The sequence below is a fragment of the Camelus bactrianus genome, unplaced genomic scaffold (genome assembly GCF_048773025.1).
Source record: "Camelus bactrianus isolate YW-2024 breed Bactrian camel unplaced genomic scaffold, ASM4877302v1 HiC_scaffold_21, whole genome shotgun sequence".
Classification (NCBI taxonomy): Eukaryota; Metazoa; Chordata; class Mammalia; order Artiodactyla; family Camelidae; genus Camelus; species Camelus bactrianus.
In genome coordinates, this window is record NW_027413935.1 from 581,318 (window position 1) to 590,380 (window position 9,063).

The window sequence follows — 9,063 nt, forward strand, 5'->3', positions numbered from 1 at the left end:
GTACTTCGGTCTTTGCTTAATTTCATGCAGAGGTAGAAAATACGGTAATTTTTAACAACTCCTTGGTAATTCTGCAAATACAAAGGAACTTTTAAAAAGGCAGATTTAAAAAGAAAAGAATTGATTTGATTCCAAAGCTGGTATTAACATATTTTCATGCAGAGGAAAGATAAGGAGCAAGATGAATCTTAAGGTTATAAGAGGCCCATCAAATTGACCTACATGATCTCACAGAAGTTACACGTTTCCTAAGGCCAAGGAACTGTTTCATGACCTTGAAGGGTATATTAGTATTTCTATGTAAGTCATTACATTTTCAAACATTGGAACTGCTCAGATTTGGTTCACTGCACAAACCAATCACTTAGAATGTGAAAGAGCATGACTTTGGTCTCCTGGAGACAGCTCTTCTTTGATTGAGCTCTCCTTTGCACGGCCTGTCTACCTTCCCTTTGAATTTTTTTTTCTTGTTGTTGTTTTGTTTTTTTTTTCCCCTTGTCAGCCTACATTGTGAATGCAACTGATAGAACAAACACCAACACCTAACACTGGAAACTCTCTCCTCTGAACTCATTTGAAACACATGCTGAGGTTCTCAATCGGCAAGTTTTATAAAATGTCAGAACGTTTTATTAGAGTTGGGAGTGATTGTTGGACTCATTATAATCACACAGGGAGCTTAAGAAAATACTAATGCCTCAGCCCCACCTTCAGAAATTCTGAATTAACTTGTCTGGGGAAGGCTGCAGGCCCCTATGTTTTTAAAAAGTTTTCCAAGCAATTTGAATGTCCAGCCAATTGGAGAACCACTGGGCTAGTCCCATGCGATCAGATAAAAACAGAAATTCATATAGGATTGGACATAGCAAAGGGCACAAAACTAGACATCAGAATAGCTGAGACTAAACACTGACGGCGCCGGCCCTCCCCGCCCCGCAGAGGCCCGCGCGGCCTCCCTCCGCCGCGGGGACCCGGGGTGGCAGCCGCCGCAACCCCCGTCCTTCCCGCGCGCCGCGCCCTGCCGCCGCCGCCGCCGCCGCCGCCGCCGCCGCCGCCGCTGCCGCCGCCGCCGCCGCCGCAGCCCGCACTCACCTCAGGGGCGCAACCGGCACAGCCGGCCGTCGGCCTCGTTCCCGCCGAAGCGTCTCGGTGCGGTACTCACTGCGCGGGCCGGTTCTTCCCCGGCGGTCGCAGGGGGTTCAGGGATGGGGGGGCGGGGAACGGCCGTCACACGAGCAACGAACCGAAGCGCCGCCTGGTGGCATTTTCCACAGGCCGGCGCCACCGCAGCCGCCTTGGGTCCGCACAGCCCCCTGACGGCCGCAGCTCTTGCTGTCTCGCCGAGCCGACAAGCCTCCGCGGACAGGGGAGGGAGCCGCGGCGCGAGTCGGAGGCCGGGCGGGGGTGTGCGCAGACTCTTTCCTCTGGGGACTGCGCGCATGCGCACCCGCGGGGCGGGACCCGCGGCCCCTGCGTGGGGGCGGGACCCGCGGCCGCTGCGAGGGGGCCGGCCCCGCCCAGGGGCGCTGGTCCGGCTCAGCCAATCGCGAGCGCCGGGTACCTCTTGGCGCGGGCGATTTGAATGGTTCGCGGCCGCCCGAGGTGGCGGCAGGTGGGCACGCCGCTGCCCTTTTGGGAGCTTCTCTGAGATCGGGAGGGGAACCCGCCCCTCGTCCTTTCGCCGGAGCCCCACCCTCCCCAGGCCGCGGGACTGGCGAAAAAAAAAAAACAGCTGGGAAAGTAAAACAACACTGACTTCAGGATAACGGTTACCTCTTTGGATGCAAAGAAGGGAATGGGATAAAGGAAAGGTGAAAAAGAAACTTCAAGCATTTGTATACGATCTGATTTCTGAAAAGAAAGATTTTTAAATGCTAACGTTTTGCCACAATGCGTCAATGTTTTAAAGAAATAAAATGTTAATATGTAATTTTATTACATAAAAACCCAAAATATAGCCATGCATATGCACACAGATATGCATACTTTATATGTAAACATAAACAACATGATTCAATGAATAAAATGATAGAGATTTTCTTTATCATTGAGCTTTATTCTTTTCCTGAACTTAAGGTTATTTCAGGTACTTCAGGGCTCCAGAGCTTGCCAGGAGACGCACATGTCCAAGAAGGCCAGTCCCCAGCAGGGAAGCAGGATGGAGCCCCAGGTGCAGGTAGGTCACGGCACGATGGGGGTACTGGGGATGGTCGAAGGCAGGCAGGGAGGCTCGGGCTCAGGCAACGGGGAGGGAAGCATCGGGGTGTATGTGGGGCACAGGTAGGCCAAGGCAGGATGCAGTGAGGGGCGCTGTGTGGGACCCAAGTAGGAAGGGAGGGGAGGGGTGCTTCAGGAGCCAGGGTCGGGCTATCCCCTCCCCCCACCTCCTGCCACCTCCCAAAGCAGCAGCTGAGTCCCTCCTGAGCTCCCTGTCGGACAGGCCCAGCTTTGGCATCTGCGTCCTTGCCCCAAGTTGCTACACGGCTCCCCTCATCTGGAGCCCCCGGCCCACTTTTCTTTCCCACCACAGACTGAATGCATCTTTGGACATGTGGCTGGCTCTGGGATGAAATGTTTCCAGGGCACTTCATTGGCACTCTTAACTCGTGTCATAACACACTGAATTGGTTTATAAGTACGTTTATAAATAGCTCATTCACAGGAATATCAAACTTCCTCACTCTTGGTCAACATTGACAGATTGTAATTTATCTTAGCATGTTATACATACTCCAGTTAAGTATTTTCCCCCCTTTGTCTGTGATCGTCTACAGAGAAAACTGGCCTGCTAGTAGCTGAGAGTCCATCTCTGCCTTTGCTCTTTCATTTTTCCTGAACTTCCCGTGTGGGATAATTTCTCATATTGCTTTCCCTGATCCTAACTTACTTATTATAATTAAGAGGGGTGTAGGAATAGGAATATAGTATAGTTATGAATGTACAATAACATATATTCCATTATTCTAAATTGATTTAAATGTACTTAAAAATTATAGTTGAAGATAGAGTGCCTCGTTTGGAAGGGAAGGGGGTCTACACAATATTTGCTTTTATAAAGGGGGTATTGGGCCTGAAATGATAGCTATGGCCATAAGTTAGCAACGTTTGCTAGGAACTGGGTTGATGTTAACTCTGCTAGTTCTGATCCATAGATCACAGTCCTTTGTAGATCTATGGTCTATTGTAGACTTTGTGTGTTAGGTGCAGCATTTATCACATTTTATGTACCGCATTATATATATGACATTCAGTAGCTTACCCTTCTAAATGAAAAGATAAAAGGACTATAGATGAGTAGATTCTTAGTGAGCTGTTCCCCGCCCTCTCCCATTCCCACTAATTTGGTTAGAGATAGCCAATACAGAAGATTCTTTAAACATGTGGATGAGGATAGAAACTCAATCCTTAACCATTACACAGTTTCAGGACTGACTTTAAATTAAATTTTAGGCTATCATTAGCAGTGTACCGCTATTCTCAGGTTTCTTTTATAGTCTCTTGTTTCGATGACCTTTTCGTACTTCGGTCTTTGCTTAATTTCATGCAGAGGTAGAAAATACGGTAATTTTTAACAACTCCTTGGTAATTCTGCAAATACAGAGGAACTTTTAAAAAGGCAGATTTAAAAAGAAAAGAATTGATTTGATTCCAAAGCTGGTATTAACATATTTTAATGCAGAGGAAAGATAAGGAGCAAGATGAATCTTAAGGTTATAAGAGGCCCATCAAATTGACCTACATGAGCTCACAGAAGTTACACGTTTCCTATGGCCAAGGAACTCTTTCATGACCTTGAAGGGTATATTAGTATTTCTATGTAAGTCATTACATTTTCAAACATTGGAACTGCTCAGATTTGGTTCACTGCACAAACCAATCACTTAGAATGTGAAAGAGCATGACTTTGGTCTCCTGGAGACAGCTCTTCTGTGATTGAGCTCTCCTTTGCACGGCCTGTCTACCTTCCCTTTGAATTTTTTTTTCTTGTTGTTGTTTTGTTTTTTTTTTCCCCTTGTCAGCCTACATTGTGAATGCAACTGATAGAACAAACACCAACACCTAACACTGGAAACTCTCTCCTCTGAACTCATTTGAAACACATGCTGAGGTTCTCAATCGGCAAGTTTTATAAAATGTCAGAACGTTTTATTAGAGTTGGGAGTGATTGTTGGACTCATAATAATCACACAGGGAGCTTAAGAAAATACTAATGCCTCAGCCCCACCTTCAGAAATTCTGAATTAACTTGTCTGGGGAAGGCTGCAGGCCCCTATGTTTTTAAAAAGTTTTCCAAGCAATTTGAATGTCCAGCCAATTGGAGAACCACTGGGCTAGTCCCATGCGATCAGATAAAAACAGAAATTCATATAGGATTGGACATAGCAAAGGGCACAAAACTAGACATCAGAATAGCTGAGACTAAACACTGACGGCGCCGGCCCTCCCCGCCCCGCAGAGGCCCGCGCGGCCTCCCTCCGCCGCGGGGACCCGGGGTGGCAGCCGCCGCAACCCCCGTCCTTCCCGCGCGCCGCGCCCTGCCGCCGCCGCCGCCGCCGCCGCCGCAGCCCGCACTCACCTCAGGGGCGCAACCGGCACAGCCGGCCGTCGGCCTCGTTCCCGCCGAAGCGTCTCGGTGCGGTACTCACTGCGCGGGCCGGTTCTTCCCCGGCGGTCGCAGGGGGTTCAGGGATGGGGGGGCGGGGAACGGCCGTCACACGAGCAACGAACCGAAGCGCCGCCTGGTGGCATTTTCCACAGGCCGGCGCCACCGCAGCCGCCTTGGGTCCGCACAGCCCCCTGCCGGCCGCAGCTCTTGCTGTCTCGCCGAGCCGACAAGCCTCCGCGGACAGGGGAGGGAGCCGCGGCGCGAGTCGGAGGCCGGGCGGGGGTGTGCGCAGACTCTTTCCTCTGGGGACTGCGCGCATGCGCACCAGCGGGGCGGGACCCGCGGCCCCTGCGTGGGGGCGGGACCCGCGGCCGCTGCGAGGGGGCCGGCCCCGCCCAGGGGCGCTGGTCCGGCTCAGCCAATCGCGAGCGCCGGGTACCTCTTGGCGCGGGCGATTTGAATGGTTCGCGGCCGCCCGAGGTGGCGGCAGGTGGGCACGCCGCTGCCCTTTTGGGAGCTTCTCTGAGATCGGGAGGGGAACCCGCCCCTCGTCCTTTCGCCGGAGCCCCACCCTCCCCAGGCCGCGGGACTGGCGAAAAAAAAAAAACAGCTGGGAAAGTAAAACAACACTGACTTCAGGATAACGGTTACCTCTTTGGATGCAAAGAAGGGAATGGGATAAAGGAAAGGTGAAAAAGAAACTTCAAGCATTTGTATACGATCTGATTTCTGAAAAGAAAGATTTTTAAATGCTAACGTTTTGCCACAATGCGTCAATGTTTTAAAGAAATAAAATGTTAATATGTAATTTTATTACATAAAAACCCAAAATATAGCCATGCATATGCACACAGATATGCATACTTTATATGTAAACATAAACAACATGATTCAATGAATAAAATGATAGAGATTTTCTTTATCATTGAGCTTTATTCTTTTCCTGAACTTAAGGTTATTTCAGGTACTTCAGGGCTCCAGAGCTTGCCAGGAGACGCACATGTCCAAGAAGGCCAGTCCCCAGCAGGGAAGCAGGATGGAGCCCCAGGTGCAGGTAGGTCACGGCACGATGGGGGTACTGGGGATGGTCGAAGGCAGGCAGGGAGGCTCGGGCTCAGGCAACGGGGAGGGAAGCATCGGGGTGTATGTGGGGCACAGGTAGGCCAAGGCAGGATGCAGTGAGGGGCGCTGTGTGGGACCCAAGTAGGAAGGGAGGGGAGGGGTGCTTCAGGAGCCAGGGTCGGGCTATCCCCTCCCCCCACCTCCTGCCACCTCCCAAAGCAGCAGCTGAGTCCCTCCTGAGCTCCCTGTCGGACAGGCCCAGCTTTGGCATCTGCGTCCTTGCCCCAAGTTGCTACACGGCTCCCCTCATCTGGAGCCCCCGGCCCACTTTTCTTTCCCACCACAGACTGAATGCATCTTTGGACATGTGGCTGGCTCTGGGATGAAATGTTTCCAGGGCACTTCATTGGCACTCTTAACTCGTGTCATAACACACTGAATTGGTTTATAAGTACGTTTATAAATAGCTCATTCACAGGAATATCAAACTTCCTCACTCTTGGTCAACATTGACAGATTGTAATTTATCTTAGCATGTTATACATACTCCAGTTAAGTATTTTTCCCCCTTTGTCTGTGATCGTCTACAGAGAAAACTGGCCTGCTAGTAGCTGAGAGTCCATCTCTGCCTTTGCTCTTTCATTTTTCCTGAACTTCCCGTGTGGGATAATTTCTCATATTGCTTTCCCTGATCCTAACTTACTTATTATAATTAAGAGGGGTGTAGGAATAGGAATATAGTATAGTTATGAATGTACAATAACATATATTCCATTATTCTAAATTGATTTAAATTTACTTAAAAATTATAGTTGAAGATAGAGTGCCTCGTTTGGAAGGGAAGGGGGTCTACAGAATATTTGCTTTTATAACGGGGGTATTGGGCCTGAAATGATAGCTATGGCCATAAGTTAGCAACGTTTGCTAGGAACTGGGTTGATGTTAACTCTGCTAGTTCTGATCCATAGATCACAGTCCTTTGTAGATCTATGGTCTATTGTAGACTTTGTGTGTTAGGTGCAGCATTTATCACATTTTATGTACCGCATTATATATATGACATTCAGTAGCTTACCCTTCTAAATGAAAAGATAAAAGGACTATAGATGAGTAGATTCTTAGTGAGCTGTTCCCCGCCCTCTCCCATTCCCACTAATTTGGTTAGAGATAGCCAATACAGAAGATTCTTTAAACATGTGGATGAGGATAGAAACTCAATCCTTAACCATTACACAGTTTCAGGACTGACTTTAAATTAAATTTTAGGCTATCATTAGCAGTGTACCGCTATTCTCAGGTTTCTTTTATAGTCTCTTGTTTCGATGACCTTTTCGTACTTCGGTCTTTGCTTAATTTCATTCAGAGGTAGAAAATACGGTAATTTTAAACAAACCCTTGGTAATTCTGCAAATACAAAGGAACTTTTAAAAAGGCAGATTTAAAAAGAAAAGAATTGATTTGATTCCAAAGCTGGTATTTACATATTTTCATGCAGAGGAAAGATAAGGAGCAAGATGAATCTTAAGGTTATAAGAGGCCCATCAAATTGACCTACATGAGCTCACAGAAGTTACACGTTTCCTAAGGCCAAGGAACTGTTTCATGACCTTGAAGGGTATATTAGTATTTCTATGTAAGTCATTACATTTTCAAACATTGGAACTGCTCAGATTTGGTTCACTGCACAAACCAATCACTTAGAATGTGAAAGAGCATGACTTTGGTCTCCTGGAGACAGCTCTTCTGTGATTGAGCTCTCCTTTGCACGGCCTGTCTACCTTCCCTTTGAATTTTTTTTTCTTGTTGTTGTTTTGTTTTTTTTTTCCCCTTGTCAGCCTACATTGTGAATGCAACTGATAGAACAAACACCAACACCTAACACTGGAAACTCTCTCCTCTGAACTCATTTGAAACACATGCTGAGGTTCTCAATCGGCAAGTTTTATAAAATGTCAGAACGTTTTATTAGAGTTGGGAGTGATTGTTGGACTCATTATAATCACACAGGGAGCTTAAGAAAATACTAATGCCTCAGCCCCACCTTCAGAAATTCTGAATTAACTTGTCTGGGGAAGGCTGCAGGCCCCTATGTTTTTAAAAAGTTTTCCAAGCAATTTGAATGTCCAGCCAATTGGAGAACCACTGGGCTAGTCCCATGCGATCAGATAAAAACAGAAATTCATATAGGATTGGACATAGCAAAGGGCACAAAACTAGACATCAGAATAGCTGAGACTAAACACTGACGGCGCCGGCCCTCCCCGCCCCGCAGAGGCCCGCGCGGCCTCCCTCCGCCGCGGGGACCCGGGGTGGCAGCCGCCGCAACCCCCGTCCTTCCCGCGCCCCGCGCCCTGCCGCCGCCGCCGCCGCCGCCGCCGCCGCCGCCGCCGCCGCCGCCGCAGCCCGCACTCACCTCAGGGGCGCAACCGGCACAGCCGGCCGTCGGCCTCGTTCCCGCCGAAGCGTCTCGGTGCGGTACTCACTGCGCGGGCCGGTTCTTCCCCGGCGGTCGCAGGGGGTTCAGGGATGGGGGGGCGGGGAACGGCCGTCACACGAGCAACGAACCGAAGCGCCGCCTGGTGGCATTTTCCACAGGCCGGCGCCACCGCAGCCGCCTTGGGTCCGCACAGCCCCCTGCCGGCCGCAGCTCTTGCTGTCTCGCCGAGCCGACAAGCCTCCGCGGACAGGGGAGGGAGCCGCGGCGCGAGTCGGAGGCCGGGCGGGGGTGTGCGCAGACTCTTTCCTCTGGGGACTGCGCGCATGCGCACCAGCGGGGCGGGACCCGCGGCCCCTGCGTGGGGGCGGGACCCGCGGCCGCTGCGAGGGGGCCGGCCCCGCCCAGGGGCGCTGGTCCGGCTCAGCCAATCGCGAGCGCCGGGTACCTCTTGGCGCGGGCGATTTGAATGGTTCGCGGCCGCCCGAGGTGGCGGCAGGTGGGCACGCCGCTGCCCTTTTGGGAGCTTCTCTGAGATCGGGAGGGGAACCCGCCCCTCGTCCTTTCGCCGGAGCCCCACCCTCCCCAGGCCGCGGGACTGGCGAAAAAAAAAAACAGCTGGGAAAGTAAAACAACACTGACTTCAGGATAACGGTTACCTCTTTGGATGCAAAGAAGGGAATGGGATAAAGGAAAGGTGAAAAAGAAACTTCAAGCATTTGTATACGATCTGATTTCTGAAAAGAAAGATTTTTAAATGCTAACGTTTTGCCACAATGCGTCAATGTTTTAAAGAAATAAAATGTTAATATGTAATTTTATTACATAAAAACCCAAAATATAGCCATGCATATGCACACAGATATGCATACTTTATATGTAAACATAAACAACATGATTCAATGAATAAAATGATAGAGATTTTCTTTATCATTGAGCTTTATTCTTTTCCTGAACTTAA